We start from the raw sequence: 12,637 nt of genomic DNA on the forward strand, positions 1-12,637 counted from the left end.
GTGTGCGTGTGCGTGTGCGTGTGTGTGTGTGTGTGTGCGTGTGTGCGTGTGTGTGTGCGTGTGTGTGTGTGAGGAGAGGAGCTGTCTGGGAGTGGGAGTCAAATAAAAACAATTATTTTGGAATTTTTAGCGTTTTAAAGTTTTTCGTTTGTTAACTTCTTTCAAAGAGTCTCACAAGGAATTCACTGTTCAGCTTTTCTGTCATCAATACAGAAGCTTATTTTATCTTTAAAAATATTAACATGGACTTTGAACAGTTTAAGGCAACAATCCACTTGACTTGTCAAAGCAGGTGATTAGGATAAATACTGTTTGGAATGATTTGCCTTCTTAGTACTCGTTATGTTTGGCCGGTATGGACTTTTCAGACAAAGCCCATACTGGCCAAAGACCATTTTGGAAAATATATTATAAGACAAAAGACCTGTCCAGGTTACAATGATGTTCTATTGAGTTATTTACCAAAACAGCCATAGCCCTGTAGTGTAAAATTAATAGGAAAAAGTTTTTTTTATGGTTTTACTAAGACTACTTTACATTCAGTATATCTGATAGCATGTCCAGTTTGATTTATGCATTGTGCATCTTTTTCCAAAGGCGAGTGGAGCTGCCGTGCTTCATACATACGGAGGTGTACTGAAAGTCCTTCACCACACCATACTCGATGTCTAAATAGCCATTGTTTGTTGTGCCTTATTGTGCTTCTTTGGATCTAAAAGCCAGAGATCAGCGCCAAATGACATATTGAGTAAAAAAAAAAAAAACACTGTCCTCTCAACCTTAGAGTAAATGAGTGGTTATGTTTCTCCCAAATGTCTGCCTACTGTAGATCTAATAATACATTTGTCCTAAAAGCTAGATATACTGTGCTTGGAATATCTCATCTTCGCATCCTGGCGTTGCAGTGTGTCTTCAATTACATGCAGCTCCCAGCAGCATGTTCCCGCTCACTCACATCCCGCTTCCAGATTTTCCAGGATCAGCTGAATGAAATTCTCGAGTCATTTCCCGGAGCTACACTCTGACATTTCTCTTTGCTCTCCATCTCTGTCTGTCTCGTGCTCACTCTCTCACACTGTACACCCACACCAGCCCCCTCGCCTTCTACGACTTGCTCTGTCCCTCCCCTTTGTAATTCTGTTTGACTGCTCACTCACATAGCAGTGGAGGTGGACACTACACATGTCCCACGTCTCCCTCTGCCCGTCCCTCCCTCTTCGGCTCATTCTCTCTCGCGCTCTCTCTCTCTCCTGCTGTCACATTCCAGTTGTGTAAAGCCGGGTTTAACTTTCGCTCTCGCTGAGAGTAGGAAGGAAGGCAGAGCTTAAGAGAGAAGAATCCTTATTCTCTGGTTTGGAGGAAGAAAAAAAAGAGGTAACTCCCCTTGTACTTTATTTGGCTAAAAAAGGGGGAGTCACCATAAAGGACCATACCTTCTTAAAGGGGCTATTCTTTGTTATCCTCCCTCCTTCCTTCCTTATGTTTCCTTTTTTGGCTCACTCTCTCTGACTCTGCTCAGACCCGCAGTGGACTATTCACGTGAGCATTTGTTTTTACGACCAAGATAGTTGCAGCTCTCGTGGCGGGGCAGAAGAGGGGTCTTTAACACGCCAGGCAGTCTCCTAAGCTCAAAGAGAAAGAAGCTAACCCTGGAGGATTTTTCATTCAGCAATGTGTGTTGTAAGTGTCCCCTCGCCTTTTGCCTGAACACGCTCTTGAATTTCTCTGTTTCTGTCTTCTTTTGAACTGAAGTTGTTGAAGGCTGGGGGTAAAGATTGAACCGACTTTTTCTATCCTCCAGACTTTCAACTTGCTTGATTCTGAAGGATATTTCATAATGTAAGAATGTCTCAGAGGGCTGAAATAATTTTGAAGTGAATATGTCTCTTACTATTCCTATTGTGCTTTCCTATTCCTGTGAAATATGATCAGAGGCTAATTTGCAAGCTTAAAGTCTTGCACTCATATGGACTGTGGATTCAGGAACAACTTGCCAGCATGCAAACATGAACATGACATAAACTGACAATCTCTCTGGACTGCACTGTTACATTGATAGCTACGCTATTTGTTTACATATTTCAATGTGACTAGAGGAGATCAGCAGTTTTTCCTAATGAACGAACTGATTCAGCTCGAGTTTAACTCAACCGTGGCATCCAGAGTTGAATACAAATACCAGAGGCAGTGACAAGTTCACAGCAAATACCAACTGTTGACTCAAAACCGTCATACTGACTGAAAATGTGACTGAAGCTTAAAGTTCTTCATTCCAAAAAAAAAAAAAAAAAAAAAAAACTTATTTCAGATGTTAATCTGAAATTATCAGCTATATCATTTTAAAGACTGACAATTTTGCTGACTTTTGTTGATGAGCTAAATCAATTTTCTGTTAAAACCATCAGGCCAAACTAGGCAACTTGTCAGTGGAAGTTCTTCTGAGTCTTTAGCAACTTCTAAACAAGCCCGAATGTAAAACTGGAAAAAAAAAAATAAAAGTAAATAAATAAATAATTACAAAATCATGTTGTTTGTGAAGTTAAAATTAGACCATTTAAAGCATAAATAAAAATATTTTTTTCTGCACTAAATGTTCAGTGTATTTATTAATATGTTTTTCAGACACAATTACACCTTTTTTTGTCTGATTTATTTAAGAACCTCGAATGGGGTATCTAGTATTTAGGTAACTGATTTATTGATTAAAAAACTGACATTAGTATTATTCCAGGATTACAGCCCTAAGGGTTTGAACAAACACTTACCTATGTTACTATTTCTTTATTTTCTATGGCTCAAAATTGTAAATTTTATGTGTCTAACTGTTCGTTAGTTAAAAATTGAAATTTCAAGTATAACAAGGTCTAGCAAATGAATCAAAATCATATCTGAATTTGAAAATGTATCACTTGGTATGAATTTTCTGTGTACAGTTATTAAGTGTATTGCTAATTTTAGCACTGCTGTCCTACATCCTGGTTGACATCTCTTCAAAATGCTGTCATAGGACTGTTGCAGCTTCTTTTGAACTCTTAAGTCCAAAAGACAAACAACCATGTTGCTCCTACGGTGCTTCAACCACATGAATCCATACTTTTGTCACTTTATTTCACTATTTTGTTTGCTATTCTCATTTTCACTACTTTATGATTTTGATAGCAACCAGAAGAATTTAGTATTAATTATAAAGCGCATGACACAAGTCCATGCAGCAATTATATGCTACAATATTTCCTGTCAAAATAAAAAGTGTCCCTTGAGGAGATGCCCAGGTTGTGACGTTGCCTGGGCTGCTGTCGTGGGCCCCAATATGTTTTAAGCTTGATACTGTGTTGTATTTGTGTTTCAGACTTGCATTTTGGAGTTAGAAAGGAGACACAAGAATGGAGAAATATGTGTTTTCTCAGGGATGAGGATGGTTTCTGTTCAGACTAAAAAAAGGTGATCTAGATGAAAGTCTGCTCATATTTCTAATCTATCCTCCAAAAATTGTGAGTGCATTGACACCTGTGTTTAGTACAATCTGGATAGTATTGCGTCACCGCTACTGAATTTTATTGCCAGGCGTCAGCTGGATATTGAACCTGTCTCCATCTGTGAACAGTTGTGACATTAGCATGTGCAGAGGTGTTCTAAAATGTTTTGGATTCAGCATTTCCTCTTGCCACCAATAAAGTGTGAAATGTTGTAGGCCGGGCACAAAATATTTGCTTAGCAGTTTTGGAGCAAGTTGTTTATATTGCTTCCAAATGGTCTGCCTGTTTTATTGCATGCTGCAAACAAATGTGAGCCGTACATAGATGGCGAAGGCATGAGAATCTGCTACTCCAAGCATGTACCCACACCTACCCCTCCCTGCCAGTCAGGTTTGCTTCTAATTGATGCACGGCTGTTCCCCCTTAGTGCCAGTTTGCAGTGTCTGCCTGGACCCTCCCAAACCACAAGGGACTCTTTGTTTGTAATTTATGAATTAGTGTGTGGTTTGTGTTAGCAAAAGAGGAAGGGGGAGGATTTGTGAGGCAGGCGTTTTACAGCACAGACACAGGATTTAGCCCGGCAACTCAGGATGTTGGTTTGCCTCTGTTTGTTATTCCAGATTAGTACTTTGTAGATGTAGGGAGAGATTGGGAGGGCAGCGAAAATGATTAATAGGCAAACGGAACATGTTTCTCTATCTTTCTGTTATTCTTTGTCTAACCTTTTGTAACTCTTTCTCTGTGATTTTATGTTCCACGGTGCTGCGCTAATCAGTCTGGATTTGGGTCTGGTCTCTAGATAAGACCTATGGCTCAGTTCTAAAAGCAGAGAGGCAGCAGAGTCAGAGCATCTCTTCATCTTAGTGGGGGCCCGTCTCTACTGCACCTACTACCACCCTTCTTTGCTGTTTTTAATCAAGTGGCTTCATTTACCTTGTCTAGTCTGAATATAACCTGGCACTGTACTGAGCTTTGGTCTGATTCTCTCACAGAAAGAAAAGCCCTTTTTGACCCCCTTCGGTTTTTTTCCCCTTCTACCCTTGATTTAGTTTTTATCCTTTCCTTCTCTGTTCTCTGTTTTTGCGGCCCAGCATGCATTCCTCAAGGCTTCAGTTCTCCTTAAGAAGTGTTTTCTTTTTCCATCCTTCCTCTTACCTTTTTCTTCACACTTCAGTTGTAATTTTCAAGAAATACTCTATTTATGAAAATATGTTGGGATAACTATTCCCGAGAGGCTAAAAATTATTTTAACACAAACATGCATCTACATGTTGGGTTTTATATAGACTGGTCATTACGAGTTCATGTACTATTTTATTGTATGTCTCCATTGTCAAACAACATCTAATATTTTGCTTCTAGGAGCCACACAATCAAGTTTTATGTGCTGCAGGTCTGCACTACTTACTTTGGTTCTTCTTCTCTTTAAGGTAATTTAATAGAAATTTCTTTCCTCTTTGGCCAGTTCTTTGTACTCTGCCACAATTGTTAGGTCAAAGAGACTTCTTCTGTCCTCTTTAAAAAAAAAAGCACCTGTGCTTTTGTCTTTCCTCTGATGTCCGGGTTACTGCCTGGACTGGTTCCATATTGAGGGATTTATGGGGACCTCTATTGCTATAGGCAATAAATTATCTCCCAGTAAAATTTGCAGGGTATGTCGTCCAGATTGAGGTAGAATTCAAGTCACTGAGGTAAGACAGGTTACAGAGGCTCACCCACACAGAGTACAGAAATTCATCACCTTAATGCTCTGAAATTACATTTACAAGTCCCAGTTTGTTTCATCTTGTGGTGATATAAAGATTCAGATTTTTATCTTTTGCCATCCTGCCTTGAGTAGATAGTGTTTTATTTTTGTAACACCATTTGTGAAAGACTGTTGTTGTGCCACAATAGGAGTCTAGATTTGGCTATGATTAACTATAAATGATTCCTTAGGTCAATTATTAGTAAAACTAGTAATTTTGATCAAAATTACAAGTCATGGCACCATGTATATCAGGATGATAATAGCCAGACAGTTCAGTCTCCGTTATTTCATTTAAATACAAGCCTGATGTTGTTTAGGTTTTAAAATGTTTTGACTGAATTACAAATCAAACTTTTTCAAAAATTGATTTGTAATCTGTTTGTTTTCTTATTCATGTACTTACTTACTACTTCAGTGACTGATTAATTAATAATTTGGAGCACCAAGAGTGTGGCTTAAATGCACAGAATCTGACATTTTGCTGTTAAAACTATCTCTTTTGAGGCCATAGCACTATAAATAACAATATCAATGGTTAATTGTCAGCAGTTCGTTGTGGCTGACTATGCGAACACAGAAAGCTTTGTCTTGGAAATGCCGTAGCCCTTAGCTACATTTAGCTTAGATGGAAATTGTTTTAAGAAAATGGGAGATTTTAGAATGTAATGTTTTTGGCACCGTTTTATATATAGATTAGGTACCAAAAAGGGAAGGAAAATTACCCATGAAGAAGAAAGTCTCACCTTGCAGGATTATTTGTGATTAAAACATATCTTCTGCTTGGAGGGATAGCAGAGAGCGACAGTCTGTCAACAGCAATCTTAGAAAACCTATAATTATAAGGTTCCTTCTTCAGAATTCCGAATAAAACCACAAACCAGGTGTATTCCTTTGACTGGGGCAAATACAATAGAGTCACCTGAATATTTTTGGATCCAGAGGTTGTGATCAAGGAGCAAAGCCTTCCTTCTGCCAGCAAGAGAAAGGGTCTCATGTAGTGCACTTGTCTCCCTTACATCACAGTCACGAAAGACCAATAAAAGAGAGATAGAGTTACTTCAGTATCAATTGTAACATCGTCACAGTTTCACGCATTGAAACTCCTCCTCTTGTTGAAACTGAAAGTAGGTCAATTGTGACATTAATAGTTCTCTTGCCAACCTCCTGTATTCGGTTCATCATCGCTGGCATGACTGCAGAGCAACAGTGATGTACTAATATAAAACAAATTGTTATGGAGTTGACATTTTAAACTTATCTTTGTAATACTTTCTGTTAACAATAAGCGTGATCAGCAAGGTTGACATTAATAACTGTATACAGATTTCTCTGTGTGTGTTCCCAAACTTACTCATAATTCTGACATTTTATAAAAAGGCTGATGACATTTGGTAATATGCAATTGTCCATGAAAGATTAGAAACATCACATTGGCAGTATTGATATCTTCTCAAGTTGGAAACTTCATAAAACATTGCTGGGCAGAAATGAATTCTTTGTTGGACAGTGACTTTTGTTTCTGAAAATATTAAGCATGAAATGAGCAAAACGTCAAAGTATGAAATGGCCAAAGATAACTCCTTGTGATTCTTCAGCACTGAAAGAAGTGTTGTAGCAGCTCGACTGAATGTATCTCAGTAGAAAATACAGTTTCTCTTCAAGTCTTTGTTCCTCCTCTGACATTAGCTGTACCTTTTTCCAGGCCCCATGTTGAGGGTGAAGGACACAGCTCTTTTGCAAAAGAATAAATGTGTTGGCAGTAGAAGACCCTTAACAGTAGACCAAGTAATTAAACCAAAGCTCTGCAGCATGAGGTAAAGTGGAAAAAGTCCAGTACTGAGGCCCATACCTTCTTTGTGAGTATGTGTTAGGCTTTTTGCTCAAGGTGTGTATGTTTGCTCACTTCCCTGTCTGACCAGCTCTGTGTATTCTGGACGCTGGTCAACAGCTATCTGCCAGTTACTGCTCGCATTAAATTAAATAGGTGCCTTTTTGATACTGGCTTCTTTTCGGGGGTATACACATGTAACATCATGTTTTGTTCTCTGTAGCAATTTTGTCCCAGATTAGTAGAAAAAAGTTATGTGCATTTGTTAATCAGAAGTGCAGCTTTTGGGAGATTACTAAGTATGTGCATTTTATGCATTTAATAAAACAACACTGTACCAACAGTATTGGTTTTTAAAGTTTGTTTGCAGATAATATTTGTATGCTTTTGGAAATGCAATTGTTCACTTTACTCTTAAAAAATTGTATAACCACTCATGTAGTTATATTAAGTTTTGCAAACGTCTAGTTGGCCCAAGTATGTCAGTAAGGAAAGGGCATTTAACCCTGTCACCCCCAAGTGAGGATGTCAGGATTTTTACATAATTTAATGAGAATCCAGAATATTGAAGACAAAAAAAAACAACACTTATACAAAGTAATAAGTATACTAAACCTTTTAGTTGGATGTGTTCATTTTGCTGTTCTGTTCTCGACCTGGATACTGGTGTAGAATAGCATGTGGTGTTTTTACAGCCCTATTTTTGCTTTCCCCTCATTCCTCCCCACTGTCACCTCACCCAGTCTCACCCCTATTAAGCTCAATTTGTTCTGAGAGGCGAAGATTGCTTTGAGCCAAGAAAACACTTGTTGAGTGAGCAGAACAAAGTAAAAATTTGTTTCAGACAAGTATTCAGTGTCTGGATTGAAAAAAAAAAAAAAAAGAATGCTTATTGAAACTGAGATTAAATAAGAAAGGAGAGACATTTGTAATTATTTTTTTTAAATAATTGTCATAGAGTTCAATTGTAGTACAAATAAATGAACTGATGTTATGCCATGCTCGCATGCCAACAGAAAGAAGAAAGAGTCATAGAGGATGAGGTAAAGTGTTTTTATATTTTAGCTCGCCTGACTGTTTATTAGAAGCCTGGAGACTTTTGAAAAGCCTAAACAACCCTGAACCAACCTCTAAGACCTCCTATAAAGCTTGAACTGTTTTGAAGCAGGATTACAGAGTGCAAATTTAGTGAACATTCATTAGAGGAGAGGTTTCTATCTAAACATGTGTAAGTCAGGCCACATGAAGCACATTTTTTACACTTTAACCATGGGTTTTGGGTTGCATTTCGTCAGTAGTTTTATTGATGGTGTGTTACAAGCTTTACAAATTAACAGACACGTTTTAAAAATGGCCTCTTAAGTTCTTCTAATTAAGGATATTTCACAAATTATGCGTTAAATCTTTTTCTGCACACCTCCAGTATTTACATTTTTTTTTATTTAAATAAAAGCATGCCAAATGTGATTACATTATCTCTTTGTTTTAAGTCTTAGAATGTGAAAACTACATTGAACTGTTTTTAAAAATTTGACTTAATCTTGAATTTTTTTTTACTTTGTGACCTTTTTTGCTACACATCCAACTGATAATCTAAATCTATCAAAGTTCTTGTCTGAAGGACCAAGATTTCCTAAATGTTACATGATCTGTGAAGGTTTTGGTGTGAGCGCTCTGTTTTGTTGATAAAGATCTGACAATGGCAATTTGGGCAAAACACAGGACGCAGAGTTAAGTAAACATGTGATGGATGATGGCCTGAAACAGCCGGGGTCAGTCCAATTATCACGTGGCAGATGGTTCTTCTTCAGACAATATTGATCTGTAATTGTTGTTTTCTGGGTCAAAGGTTATCTACATTCTGCTGCTTATAGGCCTCCTCTGTGTTCCAAGCAAAGGCCACATAGGGTGAAGCAGGAGGAAGTAAACCTAACACACGCAGTCTTTACTACTTCTGAGTGTGTAACTTGTTACTTAATGTTGCAAGCAGCCTTTTTTAAAAGTGGCAGACTCAATGTAATTCATGCAACATCATACCACAAACTTTTAACACCTTACTTTGTGTATTTATTGGAAATTTAATGTGAAAGACTGACCCAGTAGTGTAAAATTCTAAAATGTAGCGGAAAAGATGCACGGCTAGTAATTTTGTTCCTAAAAATAAATATATTTTTTTAAATAAGGTAAGTTAAAGTGGATTGAGACCATCTGTGAAAATCAATTTTAAATCCCCGTTTTTCAAACAGATTTTTTTATTTGATTTAGGTCTGAACTTTGGTATCAAACAGCATGCTCCTGCCACCACCAAATTTCACCCTCGCATAAATTCCCTAAGCAACCTTGATATTTGTGGTATTCGGGTGGCAGAATTAGAATAATTTCAAGCGATATACTTTTGCAAGGCACTGAAGACTAAAATTAGTTTTTAATCCTTAGTGTGAATGTCAAGCGTATCTCTGGATAATTCTATTTTTCGCTAAAGGCTTCAAATCTATTTTCTCCCACTGGTATTAGTCCCAGAGTCTGTCTTAAATAGCCTGCAGGCTCAAAACTCCAGTGTGGCTGAGTACAGTGCAATCCTGCAGGATTGATATTTATAAAATCTCCCAGAGAACATCCATCACTCTGATCTCGAGCCAGAGCCCACTGATCTGCACTCTAAGCACCAAAGCGGTTGTACTCCCTTCCTTTTCCCTTCAACAGAGATGCAAGCGATGATGGAAGAAGGAATGGCAAGAGAAAAAGTGGGAGGAAAAGCAGTTTTGTGTCCTTGTTTGGCATACTTTTTTCTACTTTTTTTTTTTTTCTCCCAGTAGGCCATCTGTTTCCTGCCTGCAACATGACACCCGGTGCCAGATTGGGTTCTGCTAGTTTTGGGGAGTGTGCGCTGTTGTGGGGTTTATGATTAACTGCTATGCTAACGCTGGCAGGCTTTTATGTTGGTACGGAGCGGCCCATGTGGCTGCATGTGATTCGGGTGTGACATAATAAACGTGGTTCATCAAAACAGTGTGGGAACCACTTTCTTCTGCAGCACTGATTCACATGGAGCATGTTACTTTGACACGTTTGATTTAGTAATGGGGTATTTTATGTCAATTTGTTAGGTACGTAAACGTTCCATTTTATTGTTTTTCTGTATGCTCTAATGGAACAATGCTCGAAAAGTGTTTGTTTTTTCTCCAATAGATACTTCGACCTTGCATGCGAGAAGAAAAGAAAACTTTTTAGAAAACACTTTCTGTCAAAAGTCCATTTGACTACTTTTGGGTCTTGAACAGTCCATAAGCCGCTTCGTTTGAACTTTTCTTTAGCTTTTAACGCACCTGTCCTCTAGGGAATTTTCCATCCACAGGCCCACACTGAAAAGTTGGACTCTTCTTTCACAGTGTTTGCATCAGCTAAAGCTCAGCCAGCTTTCTGAGTTGCACTTGGCTTAGCCACAGTGTACCCAGGACTTTAAGGGACTGAATTTAGCTTCCTCCAAATTATCTGGATATTGAGATGGTATTTTTTCACATTTGCAAGAATTTGCTAACTTAAGAGATGGGGTCCATTGGACCCTGTAAGCTTTTTACCCTGTATGCAGTCTGACAGGGTTGCAATGACCCCGCGTGTGCTTCTACAAGGCTTTTTTTTTTGTTTTTCATTGGCATGTATGTAGTTTCGGGAATTGATAAATCAAAAACTTGATGCTCATACTTCATGCACTTTTACCTTTTAGCGAGAATGCATGCTAAATGTTTGGATTACAGAAGAAACAACAGACGTGTTGTTTGTTAGGAATGCATTGCTGTGGAAATGGAACAAATACTTATTAAGCAAAGTCAGATTAAGTCTTATATGATATCTCTGTAAATACACAATTGCAGATCAACTTTCTCCATTTTCATATGCGTTTCTTTCCTGGTGCAATTTCTCTGCTCAGCAAAACATCTACAGATATTAAATGTGGTTTCAAGCCAACTTACCTCAATCGCTCCTTCGAGAAAGTCAGTTTTTCTTTTTGCCACAGTAAGACACAGTTGCCTTACTTCTTGTCTTCCCCTTGCTCAGTCTGGCAGCTGAGTGCTGGATATTTACTCTCTCTTATACAGTTGAGCATAATGTGTCAAATGGTGACATTTGCGTTGTGTATGTGCTCATGCAAGTCTGGCTTATGTCAAATCAGCAAAAGGGATTGTAAGAAAAGACCGTCCTTTCAGATCAAATTGCATTTTCTTCCTCTGTCAGCCACAGTTGGCTGTCCATCCGAGGTCTTTTGTAGTTTTCAAGACAACAGAATTTACAGTTGTTGTTAAAATACTTGACTGTTCCCTGTAAAACTTGCACAAATCTAATGTCGTTATTGAACTGCTCATGAGGATTGTTTATGTGTGGAGATATGTGCAGGTTCTCTGGTCTGTGCAAAGCCCTTCAGCCGCAGCAGGTGTTTATTTTAAAGACTGTTGTAAAAGTGTCTGGAGCTGTCTCTGAGTCTAGCGTCCCTCTCTCGGCTGATCTCTTGTGCTCCGTCTTTCTTTCTCTCCTAACCCCGGGGACATGCCTCCACATCTGTTTGGTCTCAAGCTGTTTAAAAGCCACGGCTGTGTCGACTGGAGTCACCGGAAACGGCAGCACACGTACTCGTTGTTTTAGGAAATATAGACTGCAACACAGACAACCAGAACATCTCTGCAGTGTGAGTGGAAACACATCGGACATAAATTTGAGTCTTTACCTTGATCGGTTGACCCAAGAATCACTGTGGGATCTGTCTAAAAACTTTCTCATTCCCCTTTGAAATGAAGACAGGGCATGTTTATAGAGGCTGTCCTCCTCTCTTTTACTGTCTCTCCTCTCTGTCTGTTGATCACAAACAGCTGCTGAGTGCATTCTGTAGTAACACCTGCCTACTACTGTCTAACTATGGATCTGGTTCTAATAATAGTTGACAGTAGAATCATGTTAGAAATTCTCTGCTGGGAAAGGATTAGTCTGGTAATTGCACCTGGTATGTGGTCCAAATGCATTTGGTGGCATACAATGTATCAGTTTTGCATATATTCCTGGTCTGTAGATGTGGACTGTTTCCTATGTGGCTCCAGATGTGAGGAAATGAAGCAGCTTTTAAGCAGCCTGGTACAAATGCGGTGGCCTCGAGTCATCTGGAGATTACATCACAAATGCTAAAATACAAGACTTTTAAGTTGATGTTTAAAGTTGATTCTGGACCTTTATTTGTCTCAAATCACAAACCTTTATGCGACATACAAGAAATATGGGAAGCTTAGGTATAATTTGATTTATAATAATTTCAATGTTTAACCGTTTCAATGTTAAAGTATTACTTAACATTGTAGGTAAGGGCCCCTGAGTTTGTTAAACCTATTAACTTACAAATAATAACTCTAATACACTCTCATGTTTAAACCTATGCTGAGTTTCACTCACCTTAGAGTAATAATGCACCAGTACTTTCTATTCTTTTCACCCAATAATACAGCTCTCAGTAAGAATAATAACCTCCAAATACTATTCTTAAAATCAAACACACGCACACACACACACACACACGCACCCCTACACACACACACACACACA

General features: G+C 38.5%; 1 protein-coding gene across 3 annotated transcripts in view; it reads left to right on the forward strand.

Moving 5' to 3' along the window:
* The window catches only part of eva1aa (eva-1 homolog A, regulator of programmed cell death a), a 65,644-nt gene that overhangs the window by 40,915 nt on the left and 12,092 nt on the right, over positions 1–12,637 (forward strand). The window contains exon 1 of one of the 3 annotated variants that reach the window (XM_008397612.2): positions 1,193–1,680. The exons of 1 other annotated variant lie outside the window; for it this stretch is intronic. The gene's annotated coding sequence lies outside the window, so the exon portion shown is untranslated. Of the gene's footprint in view, positions 1–1,192; positions 1,681–12,637 lie in introns of those variants that run through there. One more of the 3 variants, XM_008397613.2, reaches the window with a different exon arrangement.

This window comes from Poecilia reticulata, linkage group LG21, assembly GCF_000633615.1.
Source record: "Poecilia reticulata strain Guanapo linkage group LG21, Guppy_female_1.0+MT, whole genome shotgun sequence".
Classification (NCBI taxonomy): domain Eukaryota; kingdom Metazoa; phylum Chordata; class Actinopteri; order Cyprinodontiformes; family Poeciliidae; genus Poecilia; species Poecilia reticulata.